This window comes from Bos javanicus, chromosome 7 (genome assembly GCF_032452875.1).
Source record: "Bos javanicus breed banteng chromosome 7, ARS-OSU_banteng_1.0, whole genome shotgun sequence".
Lineage (NCBI taxonomy): Eukaryota > Metazoa > Chordata > Mammalia > Artiodactyla > Bovidae > Bos > Bos javanicus.
Window position 1 is genome coordinate 61,499,037 of NC_083874.1, and position 19,865 is coordinate 61,518,901.

A 19,865-nucleotide genomic window follows, 5' to 3' on the forward strand; every position below is an offset into this window, starting at 1 on the left:
TAAAGCAGGAGGACTCACACTTCCAGATTTCAAAACTTACTACAGAGCAATGATAATCTAGATGGTGTGGTATCAGCGCAAGGCTAGACATTCAGAGCAGTGGAATAGAAGTCAGAGTCTCTTCTAGAAATAAATCCATGCTATGCTATGCTAAGTCACTTTAGTCATGTCCGACTCTGTGCGACCCCATAGATGGCAGCCCACCAGGCTCCCCCGTCCCTGGGACTCTCCAGGCAAGAACACTGGAGTGGGCTGCCATTTCCTTCTCCAATGCATGAAAGTGAAAAGAGAAAGTGAAGTCGCTCAGTCGTGTCCGACTCATAGCGACCCCATGGACTGCAGCCCACCAGGCTCCTCTGTCCATGGGACCCTCCAGGCAAGAGTACTGGAGTGGGGTGCCACTGTGTTCAACCGATTTTGACAAGGGTGCCAAGACCATTCAATGACGAAAGACTACTTGAAAGAACAAGAAAAGAAAAAGCTTGGTTTGGGGATCAGGCAGCCTCCACCATTGTCTTGCTGTGTGACTGAGCAAGTGAGTTAATCTCTCGGAGCCTGAGTTTTTTCATCTGTTAACATGAAGATAATGCGAGAGTGCCCTTCTCATAGCTACAGACATGCAAGATAACCTTATGTGAAGTGCATAGCTTAGATCTGGCCCCTTGAGCAAACCCGCGGACAGGGTGGAGGACCAGGGTGGGACACACTGGTGAGGGTTAGGGTCTGGCACTTCTCCTAGGCCCCCCTGGGGAACCTCTTTCCCCAGGAAAAGGCAGGGCTGGTGAGGTCTGAATGTGCAGACTGTGCTTGGCAGAGCTCTGCGGGTTGGTAATAAATGGACAGGAAAGGAGATTCCATTACGCAGGAATGTCTGGGGAGGGGGTGGGGAAGGAGCCGGCTCCCTTCCCAGCATCAGCCAGCCCTGCAGCCTTGATTGATGTGCCTTGCATCACAGCAGCGATGGGGCCTGGCGGAAGGAGGCCCCTCCGCCACTCACCCCTCCTGGAGCAAGGCCAGCAGCCAGATGTTCCTGGACTTTGGGGAGCTGGGATGGGGGCAGGGAAGGCCGGCCAGGGGGCAGCCACCCAGATGTCCAGCTTCTGCCTCCTTCTCTTTGGCAGTTGGATGCAGGTGGTGTTGGTTCTGCTGTTGACCTTTGGCCAGTGGCCATGTCTCCTTGGGACCTGACTCTGTTCAGAATTGGGGATGGTGGCCCTCCCCTGCCCTGTTCTGCTGGGAGAGGCACACAACCACCTAGGAAAGGGCTTTAAGCTCCGAAGAGGAAAATGTCCCAAGAGCCTGCCCAAAGCTTTTGTGTTACTCTGCTCAGAGCCACCGACAGAGGTGTGACTGGGGCCTGAGCCCTCCGTGAGGTTGGGGGATCCCAGTGAGGGCCCTGAATTTGTGATTTAGTGAGTGGGTCTCAAGGCAGATTCTGGGCAAGAAGGTGGTTACACCAGCACTAAGATAAGACCCAAGACTTATTGCCTCGTGCTCCTGTCAAGCCCTGTGACTGTAGCTAAGACTTACACAGCATCATGTCCAATCTGCTAATGATTTGTAGTATTAAAAATATAATAATTAGAGGAGAACAGGAAAAAACATAAGGAACAACAACAAAAAAAGAGAACATCACTCCAAGATTCACCATGCAGATAATTAACTGCTAACATGTTCATATAAATTCTTCTTGTACTTATATTCTGGACCTATTGATAAAAATATTTAGTTAGGTATGCACATTTGGGGGCTTTCCTGGTGGTTTAGACTGTAGAGAATCTGCCTGCAATGCAGGAGACCTGGGTTCGATCCCTGGGTCGGGAAGATCCCCTGGAGCAGGGAACGACAAACCACTCCAGTATTTTTTTTTTTATAGTTTTATTTTATTTTATTTTTTATTTTATTTTTAACTTTGCAATATTGTATTAGTTTTGCCAAATATCGAAATGCAGTATTCTTGCCTGGAGAATCCCATGGACAGAGGAGCCTGGGGGGCTACAGTCCCTGGGGTCACAAAGAGTCGGACACGACTGAGTGACTGTCACTTTCAGTATGCACATTTTTCCAAAAAGTAGGATCATCACACACGTCCAGCTTTGTAACCTGCCTTCCTCCCCAGCAGCATGTAGTGACCACCTGCCCTCTTCCAGGACTGGAGATCCCCATAGCCTTGTTGATGCCTTTCCCTTGTGTAGACACCCCATGTTCTTGGCTTTTGGGTGATATCCAAAATCTCCCCAGTCTGGACAGTGCAGCCCTGAATCGCTTTGTACCAGTACCTTTGTGTACACATGGATGACTTCCTTAGGATAAATTCCAAGAAGTAAAATTGGTCAGTTGAAGAGTACATGATACATGGGGTTTGGGGGACACCTGATGAAACTGACTTCCTGAAGCTTGAGTCACTCTCACTCACACACACAGGTCCTGGTTCCCACAACTCAGCTCACCTGCTTGTTCCCACACCTGCCCTCCATGTCCACCGAGCTTGGCCCCCCACTTTGCAGGAAGGTGGTGGGCAGGGCCCACAGTGGCCAGCCAGGGTCTGTCTGCGGGCCTAGAAACACATCCTTCTCTGTTGTTCTCAGGAAGGCAGCAGGGGTTGGGGAGTCCTGGATGGGAACTGAGGGGACCTTGGATAAGTCCCGTCTGGTCCTCACTTTGCCCATCTGCAGACTGGAGGAGGCAGTGTCACGGTTCTCTTCCAGCTCATAGGGTCTGTGAACCCACAATATCACTGCAATGCTGCCCAGCTGGCAGGGATATCTGTGACTCAGGCGGGGACTGTGGCAGCCACAAGCGCCTGCTCACCCCTGACAGACACGAAGACCAGGCTGGGTGAGCAGCCCAGCCCTCAGTAAGCTGCAGAGGCAAACTCCACTGTCTCCCAGGTCATCAGGGAGAGGGGTGTGTTACAACTCAGAGGAGCCGTGACCTCTCAGAGAAGCACCAGATGAGGGGGTGGCTTTGGAGGTGACTTCTCAAGGATTCCAGGAACCCAAGAACTCCATGAACAGCGTGGAACCTGTGCCCTTCATGACATTCCCACGCACATTCAACATCAGTTACTCCCGACAGCATTCCAGGCTTCGCTTTCCTTCACATGTGTACGTGTGAGTGTGCATACACATGTGCACTGGAGCCTACACTTTCATTGTTTCCCACACTCTTGATCATGCTTAGACATACAATAATGATAATAATATACAATAGCATTTTTACTAACACAGTGATTGAGCATTTACTGTGTGCCAGGCACCTCCCAGGCACCATCACTGGTTCCATTGCATGGCTGAGGTGAATTCACCTGCCTGAGGTCACAGAGCTGGTAGGCAGAGGAACCCTGCCCTTGGCACGTACACATGCGCATACATACACACGCACTCACACACAGAGACACACACACGGCCCCTCCCCACCAGCTTAGACACACCCAGCCCACTCCTGCTCCCTGCCTGCTGTCTTCCTGCCCAGGCTGGGTCCTGGCCACACAAACCTCTCCGCAAAGCCTCTCCCAGCCCTTGGTACACAGTGAACAGACTCGGTTTGTTCGGATTCAGGCAGCTGGAGATGCAGTAAATCCAGGCTGTAACCCCCTTCTTGGCATCTTGTGTGTCCCCAGCCCTGAGCTGCAAAACTGGAAAGAGGCAGCACCACCCCGGGCCCCAGCAGGTCCCTGAGCCCTTTACCTTGCCGCTCCCCGCTCCCCCCTTCTCCTTTTCCCTCCTTCCCTCCTCTCCCCTCTTTTTTCCCCTCCTCTGCTCTCTCAAGCCAGTCTTGGGGACCTGCTTCCTGTGTGCTGGGCAGTGGGGCGGGGTTGCAGTGGGGCGGGGAGCCCAGGTTCCCCTCCTCAAGAGACTGACAGCTCCTCCAGTCATGAGGCCCAGAGGATGGGCTTGCTCAGGGTCACACAAGGAGGGAGCGGCCGTGGGGTCAGGCTCGGGCTAGGGCTTTTGTTTGCAGAGACACAGCTTCTCCCGCCAGGAGATCTAAAGGGTGTGTGAACCCTGCGGGAGTCTGAGCAGCGCTAACACTGACTGTAGCTCCAGTGTGTTGGGTGCTGCCAGCCGGCCATTCTTTTTATGCCTTCTCTTCTTTACTCCCCTAAAAACCCACCACCATGGAAACTAACATTACCATCTCGCCCCCCTCTAACAGATAAGAAAAGCAAGGCTTACAGCCAGACAGGACTCAAACCTAGGAGTGTTGCTCCAGTCTCCAAGTTCTCACTAGACTGCACTCACAGGCTTGAATGAGGAAGAGACCAGGGCACCAACCAGGTGAAAGCTTTGGGAAGCTGGGATTTGAGCGGGCTTTTCAGAGGATAGGGGAAAGGATGGAGGGGAGAGGGGCGCATTCTAGGAAGTGAGTGTGGCTTGAACCAAGGCATGGGGATGGAATGTCCCCGAGCCCCGCACCAACGAGGGGACAGACCAGCCCGAGGAGGGCTCGTGGCTAAGGGACACACACACGGACTTCCGTCATCCCTTTCTTGGAAGAGGGGTGAGAGGCAAGCCTGGCCCTGGCATCCTATCTGGAGTGCTCTTGGGGACCCTGCCAGGGTTGGCCCTGAGCTAGGCAGAGGTGTCCCTGGTGTCACTTACCAGGACTCACAGAGGGAAGACCCAGGAGGCGCCTCATGACTCTGCCACCCCCAGAGAGGGATGCTACAGGGCAGCGCAGGTACCGGGTCCTGAAGGGCCTTGGGACACATCAGCATCAAGTCCCTGGCACAGACCAGTGTTCCAGGCAACACAGCTGAGTGCCAAGCAGAGGCTGGAGATGGAGGAGGAAAAAGGCGAATGGCACCTCACCGGTTGCTTCCATGTGAACCCTGCAGGAAATCAGGGTGCTGCCCCTAGGGCGGGGCAGCTGAGACCAGCACTGCGATGTGCTCAGCCAGATCCCCAAGTCACAGGGGTTACAATGGATCACACTGCAGAAGCAGTGAATGATTCAGGCAGAAACCCCCTAAACCACAGCCTGTGGGGTCACACTCCACTCCTGTTTCCCATCTTCTAGTTAGCACCTCCTTCTCTTTCAGGTCTCAGCTCAAGCGACCCCTCCTGGGGGAAGTCTGCCCTGATACCTGCCTCCAAACCCCACCACACACTGGAGTACAGCCAAATTCCTCCAGAATAGCTCTTACAGAACTGGGGCTTCTCCCAGAATGGTTGGTAATTAAACTCTCATCTGTGGGATTATTTGGTTGATATTGTTTACCTTCTAGCTGCAAGCTCTGGGAGGGCAGGAGATGTGTCTGTTGTGTTCATTGGTGTACCCACCAGCCCTGGAAAATAGTAAAAACCTATATTTTTTTGAGTGAATGGGTGGGTGGATGGGTAGATGAATGCCTGTATGTTTATATGGATGGATGGGTAGATGGGTGGATGGATGGATGGTTGGAGGGATAGATGGATGGATGGGTAGGTAGATGGATGGATAGGTGGATGGATGTGTCCTGGATTGGAAGTTAGATGCATTGGTAGGTAGACAGAAGCACGAGGAGAATGATGGTTGGGTAGAACTATAAAACTCTAGACTGCTAAACTCAGATGCTTTTTATTTATTATATCATTAGAATAAAACAGCTCAGCATCATAATTAGAAGGTGCAATTACAGAACTCAATCCCCTCTTACAAGAGATGGACAGGCTCAGAAAGGTGAAGTTTTGTCCAAGATCACACAGCAAATCTGGTGACCCTAAGTCTGTTTTCTATCATACAAAAACAGCCTCCAAAAATGGAGTTAAAATCGCTTATTTCAGTCCTGTCTCTTCTCTGGGTTCTGTGTGATCTGAGACAAGTCACTGGGCCTCCATTTTTCCCTTTAAAAGAAGAGGTTGCAAAATCTAAGGATTCCTTTGCATTCTTAGGAAGGCCAGTCTCACCACTGGGTTTTGTCAGGCCTGATACAGATGCCTTCCCACACCTTCCTCAAAGCCCGGTGGGGCTGTCAGGGTGGACTCCAAGGCCCTGGGAGGGTGGTGCATGAGGCCCCAGGTCTGGGGTGGGAGGACCAGCCAGCCTTTCCCTCTTGAGTCGGCCTGGCCATCAGCCGTGTCTCAGCGCATTATTTTCTATTCTCAGGTGTGCCCCCGGGGGGCTGCAGGTTGTGGAAGGCGCCCCCCGCCATGAGTTTCTGGCTCCACATATCCTGCCTGGAACTTCCTCATATTCCTGGACACCTGCACTCGCAGCCATAAAGCTGGGGAGCGGGGAGTGTGTTTTGTGGAGGCGAACACCCCTAGAGCCAGCCTTGGGCTGCCTGGCCCAGGCCCAGACCAAGGTACAGCCCTGGGAAATAGTACAACTGAATGTTTAGTAAAAAATAAACTTTTCTTCTCTGTCTCCAGTTCCCTCCCTAGAAGGCAAAGAAGGGGCTTTGTGGACTCAGAGGACCCAGACACAGGACTGTAGGAGTTAGGGGAGGAGGGGATCGTGTGTGTGTGTGTGTGTGTGTGTGTGTGTGTGTGTGTAAGAGAGAAAGAGAGAGAGGAGACAGCCACAGGCCTCGTGGCAGAGGTGTGGGGTGGGATGCAGAGCCGAAAGGGTCTGAGGAGAGAAGAGGAGGCTGGAGCGGCTGTCACAGGGGCTCCCGGGGCCATAAAGTCAGGTTGAGGCCTTTGGACTTTATCCCCTAGAGTAAGGAATCTTTTTTTTTTTTAAAGGCTTTCATGTTTTTTTTGACACTAAAAAAGTTTAAGTTGCACGTTCATGGTAAAAAAAAAAAAAAGTAAATAGTACAATTAAATGTTAAGTAAAAAATAAAAATAAATTTCTCTTCTCTGACACCAGTTCTCTCCCTTACTGCCAGGTCTTTCATATCCCTGAAGAGAGATTCTAGGCAACATTTGTCCAATGTATCCATCTCTCCTTTTTACACAGTGGAAACCTATCCTACCCATTCTGCTGGGTTGTATGTTTTACACATCATTTCTTAATACAGATCTGAGCACCATGTGCCACCTGGCTACATGGACACTCTGTACTTCGGTACCTAGTCCCTACTGATGGACAGTGACATGTTTGCTAACCTTTCACTTACATGAATAGTCCCGCAATGAGTATATCCTTGTGCCTCCCCCTTTGAGCGCATGGGCTGGTTTATGTTGGATGAATTCCAAGCCATGGTACTGCTGGGTCAAAGGATACATGCAGTCAACACTCAGGACATATCCCCAAGCTGTCTGCTTGAAAGGTCTCAAGCGGAGGGATGACAGCCCTCCACGGTCTGGTCAGTTGCTCCCGACACATTTGACAGGGATGGAAATAGCAAGGTATTGGATTATGAGCCACACAATCTTGAGGTCTGGGATGGGCTAAAGGATCGTCAAATGAGGGTCCACTTGCGAGCTCCCAGCTCTCTGCTATCTGCCGTGCCTTCTGGAGGCTGAGAGAAAGGGGCCCCTGATGACATGTCCCTTTGCTGTGGGGGGAGGCATCCAGCCCGGAGGTTGTGCACAGGATCCACACCCCCCACCCCGTGGGATGGCTGCAAACAGCCTAGCATGGAGAGGACAGGCTGCCGGCAGCTGTGAGGGGCGCGAGTTCAGCCAAAGCCCGAGCAGAGGGCTGCCAAAAGCCTTTTCTTTTCATTTTTCCAAGCCTGCACTTTGGGCTGGGCACACTGTCATCCTCATGTTTCCTATTACTTTACAAGGCTCCGCATCAAAGCGCCAGCGGTGCAGGCCCTTTGATGTCTGGGCCCAGCCTGCCTCCGCTTTTGGGAGAAGCATCTCTGCTGAGGATCAAGAGGGGAGTCAAGCTGAGATGGTCCCCGGCCATCCCTGGCCAACGTGGTCCCCTGGATCCACGGACACTGAGACTGAAGGCTCCTGGGGGAGGGTGGAGGGACCATCCAGCCTGACTGAGGCCCCTGTCACTGAGCCCAGAGGGGACCCAGAGGCCCAGAGAGAGCAAGGGGCTACCCCAGGCCATATAGCCATTTGGCGAAGGTGGATCAGATGCTGGTAGAGGGGATTCCTATTGGATCAGGGGAGCCAGGCAGCCCCTTGGTTGTTGGTCTCTCAGTTCCCCACTTTGCTTCCTAGACACTTTCTGATACTGATACTCTGCAGCTGAGGGAGGTGGTTCAGTGAAGGTGTCTATAGTCACCCTGCCTTGGTTCAGATCCTGGGCTCATTCCTTTCTGCTGTGTTACCTTGGTCAAGTTACTTAACTCCTGTGAGCCTCAACTTTCTCTTCTGTAAAATGGGATAAAGACGTTTCCTATCTCAGAGGGTCCTTGTGAGGGTAAAATGAGATTTATGAAAGTACTTCGCTCAGATGCCTGACACAGTCTCCAAAACACACACACACAAAACCTCTTATCACTTGATGAGAAAAAGATCGGGGAAGGGTTTTCTAAGGAGAGGGGGCTAGTGTGAAGCTGACTTGCTAATACAGGTCCCCAGTCCTGCCCAGTCGTGCTCTGAGGAAGAGCTGGGGCCATCAGTGACATCCAGGGAATTAAATCCTTCCGTGCTCCTCTCCCAACTCCCCAGCTCCAATTCAAGGCTCTCTTCTGAGCTTCAGCTGGGGGTGTGGGGGATGGATGGGGACAGGGTACAAGGCCCGGGGTGGGAGGTCTGTGGAAGGGGTGTGTGGGAGGACATGGCCCTACAGCCCGAACTCCCAGCCCCGACTCCAGGAGACAGCCAGAGTGGGGAAGGAGGGGTAGTTTCCTGGCACAGCTGAAAAGGTTTGGATTTGACTTGGAAACACATTGAGAAGTCCCTGGAGGCTGCCTCCACAGAAACAGCCTCTCTGAAGTGGAGCCCGGACTGGGGAGGCTGTTTTGTATAAAGGGGCTCCGGGGACCTCAGTGATGGAAGATGGGCTGAAACCTCTACCCCAGAGTTTCCACACAGGCAGACCAAACCTCTGCACTTCCCGAGGGCCTGCCCTGGGGGTGGGAGAATTCCATCCTCAAGCCTGTGCCAACAGGGGACTGAGGACTGAGCCGGGGAAGAAGGGTCCTTGCCCCTGGGAGCCCACAGATGGGGGAGGAGGGAAGCACCTTCTCAGGCAGCCCCAGGACTTATCCCTGAGCTGCCACCTTCCCGTTTTGGCCATATCTAAGTTTAGCCTGCGATTTTACTTATTTCCTTTTTTCCTTTAAATTGACTCATGTTTTTTCCTTTAAATTGACTCACCTTTAAAAAACTTGAATATATTTCTTTTAAAAGGAATTTTATATATGCTACCATAAGTGGAAGACCTGTATCACTTGTCATACACAATAACCATATAAATAGAGTACAATAAACAATGTTAATTTCTAGCTAGCGCCTGAGACTTGTTCTTTCTTTGATTAAAAAATAAAAGGGAAGATTAGCAAGTATGAGAATTGTGTTAAAAATGGGCTAACACCCAACTAAGACCTTTTCCTAGACTAGCACTGCCAGATAAAATGCATAATGCCCAGTTATATTTAAATTTCAGACAAACAATCACTAGAATTTTTAGTATATCTTAAATATTTTATCAGAGAAAGCAGTGGCACCCCACTCCAGTACTCTTGCCTGGAAAATCCCATGGATGGCGGAGCCTGGTAGGCTGCAGTCCATGGGGTCGCTAAGAGTCCAACGCGACTGAGCAACTTCACTTTCACTTTTCACTTTCCTGCATTGGAGAAGGAAATGGCAACCTACTCCAGTGTTCTTGCCTGGAGAATCCCAGGGACGAGGGAGCCTGGTGGGCTGCCGTCTATGGGGTCACAAAGTCGGACATGACTGAAGTGACTTGGTCACACTTAGACTAAAAAATTATTTGCTATTTAACTGCAATTCACATTCAACTGGGCATTATGTATTTTTATTTGCTAAATCTGGCAACCCTATCCTCAATGAGTGTAAGATATTCTTCTAAAAGAATAACTTTCTCACTGCTGAGAGATTAAATGTTTGCACATGGTGTCCCTATGCCACCAAAAACAATCTCAAGAAGAACTGTTCTGATTCAAGGTGGAATTGCAGTAACAAAACATACTGGTGTGGGAACTTGGACGTGGGGGAGAGAGTTGCGTTTGGGAGAAATTCTGAAAGTCTCCCCGAGGAGAGGGGGGCATTTGGGCAGGACTCTAGGGGCCAGCGAGGGCATGGCAGCGATCTCGGGGTTCTGAGCACCCTCCCCCACACCGGCCCAGGGCTTGAGCAACAGAGGACACTCCTTAGGAATAAAGCCTTGCCTCTGCTCTCAGAGGACAGAGGGGCTTGTGTTGGCGTGACTGTGGCTTGTGAGTATGAGTGACTGTGTGTTTGCCCAAATCACACCCTCTTGGGGCACAAAAGGGCTTTTGAGGGCCTCTCCTCTCACACTGACCCCAACCCCCGCCTGCCCTATGTGGAAATCTGAAACTTGCTTGCATTTCTCCAGTGATGGGGCACTCGCTACCTTGTAAGGATTCTCTCATCATTGGGCAGGGTTGATTGCGAGAAAGCTCTTCCTTAGCCCGAACAGCAATCTGCCTTCCTGTAGACTCCCTCTGTCCTGTGACAGTCCTTCAGAGGGTTGTCATCCATCCATGATGACAACCCACTGAAGTCTGAACAGACCCATTTCTTTGAACTGCGCCCCTTATGGCTTGATTTCTGACTTCCTCATTTGCAGGGAAACAGGCTTAGGGCCTGGGACTGGAGACACTGCCTGGACAAGGAGCAGGAAAGGTTGTGCGTGGGCAATGCTGGGAACTGAGGCAAGGATGCACCAGCATACGGAGGGGAGTTCCTTTTCTGCAGATTCTCAGCCTTTGGGAGCTGCCCGAGAGCCCTGGGCTTTGTGCCCTGTTCAGCCCCTGACTTGCTGTGTGCCTTCAGGCAAGTGTCCTCTCCTTCCTGGGCCTTAGATCTCTGCCTCATGCCCTGTGAATGCACTGGCCTGTTCTTACAGGTAAAAATATCTGTGTCTGTTCTGATTGACTGGTGCTGTGCTGGCTTGGATTTCTGTGATAAGAAGGATTCTGAGGCAGTGTCTGGGGCCAGAGGGAAATTAAGCCATGTACAGACAGTGCAATAGTGGCCCAGGAGCTGCATATGGCTAGTCGCAGCCTTGAGGGGGCTGCCAGTTCTGGCAGGGCACGACTCTGAAATGACGAAGCAGGACAAGCCGAGGTGCTTGGTGAACTCAGGTATGGGGCAGGGGCTGTCCCTGTGGGGAGCAGGGAGGAACCCTGCGTGGTGTTGGTGACCTTGGCCCTGTCTTTGCCCAGCCTACTACGGACTCTCACACGTGTGCTGGTCCACACCCTGCCACCCAGAGGACCAGAGGACAGAGTTTCTCTGTAGAATCCTGTGAGCAGGCCAAGACTTGTGGCTGGAGGGCCGTGTGGAAGGCGACAGGGGAGGCTGGCAGGGTGGGGCTCAGGGAGTGCAGATGGGGCTTCTCTGCCAGGGGCAGCTCTTTAGGGAACAGAAACATGGGTCAGAGCTGGGGCTTGGTTTCTACACAAAGGGGCTTTCTGCCCATCCCTGCCCTGCAGGGCTGGGAGGCAGGAAGAGGGCAAAGCCCAGACTCTGAGTATCTCAGAGGGCTCAAATTGAATTTCCAAGCTGGGTAAAATCTCTTTTTTGGTCTTCAATTGCCAAGTCATGGTCCGACTCTTCATGACCCTATGGACTGCAGCACTCCAGGCTTCCCTATTCCTCACCATCTCCTGGAGTTTGCCCAATGAGTGCAACTGTCTGGTGGGCAAAATCTCTACAGATCAACAAGTCCTCACTCCAGTCTATGAACAGGCTTTCCGGACAGACGGCAACTCTTAAAAGGTGGTAGAAGAAGGGGGTTCCTCCATCTCCCTCTCTCTCTCTTCTTGCCCCTAGTTCATGACAACTTTGTCAAGTTCCTTCCCATTTCTCTGGGCCTGGCTTCCCAGTTGTACGAGAAAGGAGAGATAGTCTTTAAAAGGCCTGCCAGGTCTCACATTTACAGACTCCAGTTTCTCAGGAATGACGGTGATGGTGATGAAGAGCTCCAAGGTTTACAGAGCACTCCCTACTTCCCATTCAGTTTACCTCCTAACAGTGAGGTGGTTAGTGCAGTGAGCATGGTAAGTATTAGTCCCCTAACTTTTTTAAGATGACAAAACTGAGGCTCAGAGAGGGCAAAAGTGTCTTCCAGGGACTTCTCTGGTGGTCCAATGGGTAAGACACCACGCTCCCAATGCAGGGGACCTGGGGTCAATCCCTGATCAGGCAACTAGATCCCACATGTCACAACAAAGATCGGGCACAGCCAAATAAATAAGTAAAATAAATAAATAAGGGCCTTCCAAGTTCATACAACAATGTGGTGGCTGAACCAGGACTTCCATGTCCGTGTCCAGACCTTAGTTCGCTTGTAACACTGGTTTGCAGGCTCCCAGAGTGGGACAGATGGGGCCTGGGCCAGAAAAGCCACGGTGGCTTCACCTGTCTGTTTTACATGTAGGAAATATTTTGAGGAGGAAATATTTGTGTCTAAAAAGAAATGAAAGCCTTGTGTTCTTCCAGGATTTCTCAGGTAGGAGCTGGGTAGGACCCATTTCTCAGCTGCACAGACTCTGGGTTGGGTAGCTTCGTCTGGGGTTTAACTGAGAGCTTCATGTGTTTAATGGAAATGAAAGGGATCCGCACAGTTTTTAGTATGTGATGGCGTTTGGGTGAAAGCTGGAAGTTTTCACAATGTAGAGAACCCCGCGGTATGAAAATGTCAGTATCACAAAGTGTTAATGCTGGAAGGATCTTTAGAAAACATCTGGCTCATGCATCCCTCCCCACCCTTTACTGAGGGGAAACTGAGGCAAAGAAAGAAGCGGTTTGGCCCAGGTCACACAGCATCAGAGACAGAGACAGGATGTGGGTACTCTGACTGCCCAGAGATTTTCGGCACAAACCATTTTCTGGGGCAGGGGAAGGGGAAGAAGCCGAAGGGGCTGCAGCCCTGGGACCATCAGACGAGAGGTATGTGGGACCCAGCCGCCTGCTGATAAGAGACCCACAATGCCTTTCCAAAGGGATATTTTATCAAGATGTAATTTTTCTCACCGCAGACACTATTTTCTTTCTTGCAGACCACGCTGGCCTTCGCGATAAGGCGCCCAGACATGTTCACACTGAGGCAGCCAAAACATGAGGCAGGAGGAAAAAAATTCCCTTCTTAATCTACCCCCCACCCCCACCACCATAGCCCAATCCCCCCCCCCATTTCCTCTCATTCTCTCCAAGTTCTCGTGCCCCCCCATTCCCCACCCCCACCCCCACGGCTGGCTGGCCTCTTCCTGCCTTCCAGTAAGTCAGCCCGAAGGAGCCAGGAAGGTATGTGGCCCGAGGAGGTCAAAGGAGAGACAGGAGAGGTCTCCCCTGGGAGAGGAGGCCCAGATCACAGGCTCTCGGGCCATGTGCAGGGGTGGGTGGTGAGGGGAGGGCTTCCCCTGGAGCCTCTGCCTGCCCCAATCCCCACAGATGGAACACAGAGCTCTCCCTGGTTTGGGGGTTTGAGTTGGAGGTGATCCCCAGACGCTTTACCTCCTGACCCCCATTTCTGACCTCCTAACTCAGGGTTGATGGGAATTTCTGGGGAAGGGGCTACCCTGCCTACTTCTATGCAAAACCCCCCAGATTTAGGAGATCTGGGACCCATCAGTCATGGCAGAACCAGTCCCTTCTGTTCTCTAAGCTCTCCAGGCCTCAGTTTCCCCAACTGCCGGCTACAGGGGGCTGGATTCAGATGTCCTGGCCCTGAAATTCTCCTTCTGGCCTTTTCAGAAGATGGAGTTGTATCCCAGGCCTCCCGGGTGCTTGGCAAGTTGGCTGCATGCCCCCGTGTATCAGTACCCCGCCTCTGCTTTGCTCAGGAAGTCCACCCCGCCCTCCACATCTGGATGGAATTTACCCCCCAAAGCAACTCAATTACCGGTGATCTGATCAGGACGGATCATGTGTCAGAGGAGGCCCTGGTGAATGCTGCTCTGCCAGAGATGAGGGTTCCTGGGCCTGTGATCTACCCCTCAAACAGCCCAAGGGCCCTTCCTGGGGCCCTGAAGACACTGGGCCAGGTGGGCAGTGTTCTGCTGAGCAGGAGACTCAGAAGGGGCTGCCACCCCCTTCTCTGTCCTAGGCCCCCTATTCAGTTAAGACCAAATCAGTGCATAAAAGCTTAAAGGGGAAGGAAGGCGCTGTATGAATTTTACATTGTTGATTCAGCCAAGTGTCCACTCAGTGGTGTTTGTGAGGGTAGCAAACCTCGTGCCTTCTCTTTACACTCTGATCCCTAACAGGACACCCTGGAAGGTAAAGGATACCTGCAGCTCACATGCAGAGCTGCAGCAGCAAGGCCTGGGAACCCAGTCCTGGGTCTTGGCATAGCCTGTTTGGGAGAACCCCTGTATAGCGCAAGGGACTCAATGCTCTGTGGTGACCTAAATGGGAAGAAAATCTAAAAAAAGAGGGGATATGTATGTACGTATAGCTGATTCACTTTGCTGTGCAACAGAAAGTAACACAATATTGTAAAGCAACGATATTCAAAAATTTAAAAAAAAAAAAAAAAGCAGGGATTTCCCTGGTGGTCCAGCGTCCAGTCCTTAAGAATCCACTTTCTGATGCAAGGGAAGCGGGTTCACTCCCTAGAAGGGGAACTAAGATCCCACATACCATGGGCTGCAATTAGAGAAAGGTTGCATACCATAATGAAGAATCCTTGTTGCAACGAGGACCCAGCACAGCCCAAATAAAATAAATAATAAAACTTCTGGCTCGAGCAACCAGAAAAAAACAGAAAAGACAATCCCTGCTGTCTTCCTGTGGCTTCTGCTAAATGGGTGAATGAGGGGCAGTGAACATGGAGGTTTCCTATTTCTTCAGGTCTGCCTTCAAAACCCCTTATTCTGAGCTCATTGCTCAAGAAATGTTTTCCTGGACATGAGGGCTCCCAGCCACTCAGTATCCACGTAGGAAGGAGGGTCACTGAGCCCTCCTGCGCTCCAGGCACTAGTGCTCTGTGTCCATCAGTATAGTGACCTCTCGGGAGCAGGGAGCACCAGGTTGAACAGGCCTGGGTTGAAAGTCCAGTGGGTCAAGACCCTCGTGCTCAGCAACCTGAGGATCACATGTGAGTGCCCACTGCCTTCCAGGTGACACGGCCCCACCACCCTCCGTGTGGGCTGGGCAGCCCTCGCCAGGCCGGAGAAGCAGGGTACATATGCACAGACATGCCACCTCCTTCCATCAGAAAATCAACAGCATCAGCCCAGCCAGTTGACTCACACTGGTTAAGAGCAAAGCACCGAGCTCAGTGCTGCTGCGGGGAGGCTGAAGTGTCTGAGGCCAAATCTCACTCCTCTGGAGGCCCACACTGTCAGTGGGATGGAAAACACTGACCCAAAAGGCAGTGAGGAGCCCAGGCCGGCGCCAGCAGGCCCTGCATGAGTACGACTATGCCCCGTGCAGGCAGAGGGCTTCAGGCCAACAGGTTAGCCTCCTTACCTTCCTCTTGCCATTAGTGTCAGGAGCGAGCAGATAATGCATCTGAAACACTAGCGAGTACCGTTCCCACAGAGTAAGTCCCCCATGAAATACCATCTTACTGTCCATCTTATGAAATAATGAGCATCGAGGCAACCACCTCTCACTTGCCTGGAAACCTTCCTACCTAAAAGAACCCAGCCAAGAACTTGTTGGAAGCTCCCCTTCTAAAAACACCTCTGAGCCGTCACCAATAAAGAGTAGCGAGCTTGTGCCCTGAAGCTCGTGGACCTTCACATCAGTAAACTGATGGCAGAAGCAGGAGTGATGAGCAGGTGATGGGGGTGCTGATCACTTGGAGAAGGGAAAGCTTTCTGGAGGCCCAAGGACGCCAAGCCGATGTGGGTAGAGGGTCTGGGTTGGGAAGGAGAGGGGAGGCTCAGGTTCGGACCAGGTTCCTAGAGGTCATGATTGCCTCTCTAACTCATTGACTGCTGTGGGGTCACTGTGGGGGTGACAAGATGAGGGGCTTCTTTAGGAAGCTGATTCTGGGGGCTGATGTGGGTTCCAGCAAGGGGTACCTACTGGTAAGGACGCCAGTCGGGGCGTGTTGGAACCTAGACAGGACTGAATGCCAGGATCCATCCATGATGTAAAATTCCAGACAGGGAAATCACCATGTACATGGTAAATCCCCCCTCACATCCTTTATATCACATGATCTTCATGATTCATCTTCCCTGAAACCAGGGAAGAAACCGTGTCCTTAGCAATGGGACCTCACACAGCTGTTAATGGCAGGGCGAGGCCAGGAACCTGGGGCTCCAGCTCCTGCATCATTGCTCCTCTTTTATGGAAGTTTTGGGGGTGCTCTGCCTGCCTGCTCTTATTACCTATAGAGATATTTAATAATAACACAGTGATGGACAGTCTTGGGCCCGGGGCACGGCAAGTGATGAGTGAGCCCTTAGAGGGTAACAAGCATTGATTCTGGAGTCAGGAAATCCTGGTTGGAGGCCCAGCCCCATTACCTACCACCAGTGTGGCCTGGGGAAGCATCTGAACTTCACTAAGTCTCACTTTCTCCCAACTGGGGAGAAGATGTCTGTAAAGGAGGCTCTTTCTCTTCCACAAGCCCTGGGAGGGTATGGGCTTGTCCCCTGTGCCCGGCATGGGGCTTGGGGCAGGGTAGAAACACAGTCAATACCATCCTAATCAATTGTTCACATTTACCAGGGGAATTTTTTTCCTGTGTCAAGCATTACATTAATTACTCAACTAAATGGATGGTTAGATAGTTGGTAAGAAGAGTTTGGACTCTAAGAAGAATAGTGGGGGTTAGCGGGTGAATGCACATCAGTAGGGAAAGCGCAGACCAGGAGGAAAGGGCCCTGTCTGGAGGGAGCTGGGGAAGAGCTTGCCAGCAAAACATGCCAGCAAGCACAGAGTTTGAAGACGCAGGTTCAATTTCTCACTCTGTCATCATCTTGCTGTGTGACCTTGGTCAGGAACTGACCCTCTCTGGGCCTCTGTTTTTTTTTTTCAAAGGGGACAGATGGAAGGCACAAGGGAGCTGGGAGCCAAGCTATCAGGGAGGGAGGCTCCCTCACCTGAGGTCTCCAGGCCTGTTGGGATCTGCCAGCCTGAAGGGGATTTCCTGGGGCCGGCCCAGTTTCCAGCCCAACTGACGTCTCCCCTGGATGGGTGCCCAGAACAGCTCTCTAGTGGAAAAGGCAGGCGGGCATTCTCCCAGCCCATACCTCAGCCCTCCCTCTGGGGTCTCCCCACCCCCAGCCTGACTTGGGGAAGTGGGGGATCCCTCCTGATGAAAGAAGAAGGCACTGCCCCTTGGCTCAAGCTCCTGATTTGCTGTGTGACCTCAGGCAAGTCCCTGCCCCTTTCTGGGGGCCATGAGGAGGGCAAAGATTTCCAAGCTCTGTGGGGACGCTGACACTCTGGGATCCTGCTGGGGGCTGGGGGTGCTGGGAAAGAGACTTGAGATGGAAGCTGGACCCCAGGGCCTTGCTCTTCTTGCTGCAGAGTAGACGGTGGAAGGAGGGCAGTGGGAGGCCCCCAGGTGTCTGTGAGAGGGGGCAAGGCGAGCCTGGGGTTTGGGAAACATATTTACTTTTACGTGTCCGGTGTCACCAGGGGTTTTTTCTTTGGGTTTTGAAATGCTCCAGAAGTCAGCACTCTTATGCGTGTTTGCCGAGCAGAATATGGGCTGTATTTATTCATCCTTTAGCCCGAGCCCTTAAAAATATAGACGGCTAATGTCTTCAGTATGTATGAAATATCCCATATGCTCGGAAACAAAAGGGGCTCTGTTATTAAAGTTTCATTTCCACACGCCCCCTCCCCTCCCTCCCGCCCGCCCCCCTGACACCCTGCCCTCCTCCCATCCCGCTCAGCCTGCTCGAGACAGAGCGGGAGTGAGGAGGCAGGCGGGCAGCCGTGGCTGGAGCCTGGGCACAGCAGTCCCCATGAGAGAGGGTACGGATTCGGCTCCAGGTGAGGTGGAGACCATGGAGGACGAGAGCAGGGTCTTCCTGGGGAGAGGGGCCTCTGGGGCTGCTGGGATGGCCAGTGGAGGGATGGGGGCCAAGGTGGCCCCTCTTGTGGGCGCCCTTGGGGCCAGGGCCTGGCAGGGCCCTGATGTCTGGGACGGAAATGCCCGCTCTGCTGCTAACTGAAACCACATGTGTCTCCCAGGCAGCGGGACAGAGAAGCCGCCAGGCCTGGGGCTGGGGACTGGGGGGAGGAGAGATGCAGGCTGGCCCCCACTGTGTGCCCAGGGATGGCTGGGGGTAGGGAGGTTCGGGGTCATTTGCATGTGTACAAGAGTGTGCGCGATGCATGAGTTGTATGTGTGTTCACATTGCATGGGCGGGTGGGCAGTGTGTGTGTGTGTGTGTGTGTGTGTGTATAAGCATATCTGCAGGTTGGTGGGGTGTCTGCTCGCAGGACCAAATGAGTCTCCCCGTGGCCTCCTGTGGCCTGAATCCTGGGCAGACTCCTACCTAACACTCAGCACCTGGGACCCTGCTGGCTGCCCCCTAGGAGGGTCCTCCGGGGATGAGGAGACAGCCGGGCTGAGCTGGTGGTGGTCCTTCTCTGCTGTACTCTGTAGCCACCGTCCTCCTTCCTTTTGCCTCCAGCCCAGCTCAGTCCCCTCACACCTGCACCACTTCTGCCCATTTCCCAGGGAGAAAGGCTGAGGCATAGAGCAAGGGGCTGACAACAGGCTCTTCTCCCTCGTCCACCTTCATCTTTTTCAGAGTGCTTGCCTCCAGAAACGTGGCACCTTCACTGTAGCCCTGGGAAGTGAGGAAACCAAGCCCAAGATAGGGGAGAGCTTGCTCATGGCACCAGGAGGACAGAATGGGGCTGCCCCAACCTGCAGGGGTCAGGGGATGACTGGGACAAGGGCTCCTTGGAGAACGGCTACACCTAGATTCTGCGGCAAATAGGGGCAACCCCCTGCCGGGGGCCCTGTGACCTGAGTCTTCTCTTCCAAAAGAGCAAGCCTTGGTGGGAGCTGGGCTCTGGGTTCTGGGGGTGACCCTGCCACTGCCCTGCTCTGGATGTTAGATGGGCTTCCTCCTAACTCTGGGCTTCAGTTCCCCATCCTCCCAACAGCAAGTGTAGACCAAAGTAGTATTTCCCAGAGTGTGGTGTGCACAGCATTGGCCGCTTGGAGATGGTGCCATGGGGACTGCCAGTTTTCATTTTAACAAAGGTTGTGTGTTATTTATACCCCCCCCCCACATTAGGGGAAAATATATAAAATCCAAACCAGGGAGTGGATTTAAAGAAAAATATAAACCACCCAAATGAATGAAGACAGGATTGCTAGGAGATCCCTGGGGTCCTGTCCATTTTGGCAACAGACTCTCTTTATGTTTCTACCATTTTTAATGTTCACGAGAGTGTGGATTCTGGTTATCCAGGATCTAAAATGTGATCTGCCAAGTAGATCATTTTTTGGCCTCCACAAATTAGCAGCCCTGAAATTTCGTGATTGGAGTAAAAAGTTCAGTTGTCACCTTGCGGGGAGGGTTGGGAGGAGAGAGAGAGTGTGTGTGTGTATGTGTGTGTGTGTGTGTGTGTGTCGTGTAGTGTTGTGTTATGTTGTGTAGGAAGGGACTGCAAATGGAATTGGCAGATCTGGAAAAAAGATCAGCCCATCTGAGGTTGAGGCTGCGTGCCCAAGGTCAGAGGCAGGGAGTTGGGGAAAGAGATTGTTCCCTGACTGACATTTTCAAGTGCTTTGTCTGGCCTCAGCCTTGCACTGAATCATCAGGATGGGTGGGTAGGCGAGGGGCCGCCCTAGCTTCAGCCTTTCCTGCCATTCAGCCCCAGCTCCCCAGCCATTTGGCTGCATTTTATGTGCCAACCCAGGGCTGGCCCAGGAGAGGTGCC

General features: G+C 52.4%; 2 protein-coding genes across 4 annotated transcripts in view; both read left to right on the plus strand.

The window, feature by feature from the left end:
- The window catches only part of TCOF1 (treacle ribosome biogenesis factor 1), a 291,309-nt gene that overhangs the window by 246,526 nt on the left and 24,918 nt on the right, over positions 1-19,865 (plus strand). The window lies entirely within an intron of this gene.
- Positions 17,028-19,865, plus strand: part of SYNPO (synaptopodin) — a 57,874-nt gene continuing 55,036 nt past the window's right edge. Inside the window, exon 1 of one of the 2 annotated variants that reach the window (XM_061424043.1) lies at positions 17,028-17,330. The gene's annotated coding sequence lies outside the window, so the exon portion shown is untranslated. Of the gene's footprint in view, positions 17,331-17,826; positions 17,955-19,865 lie in introns of those variants that run through there. The other variant, XM_061424042.1, reaches the window with a different exon arrangement.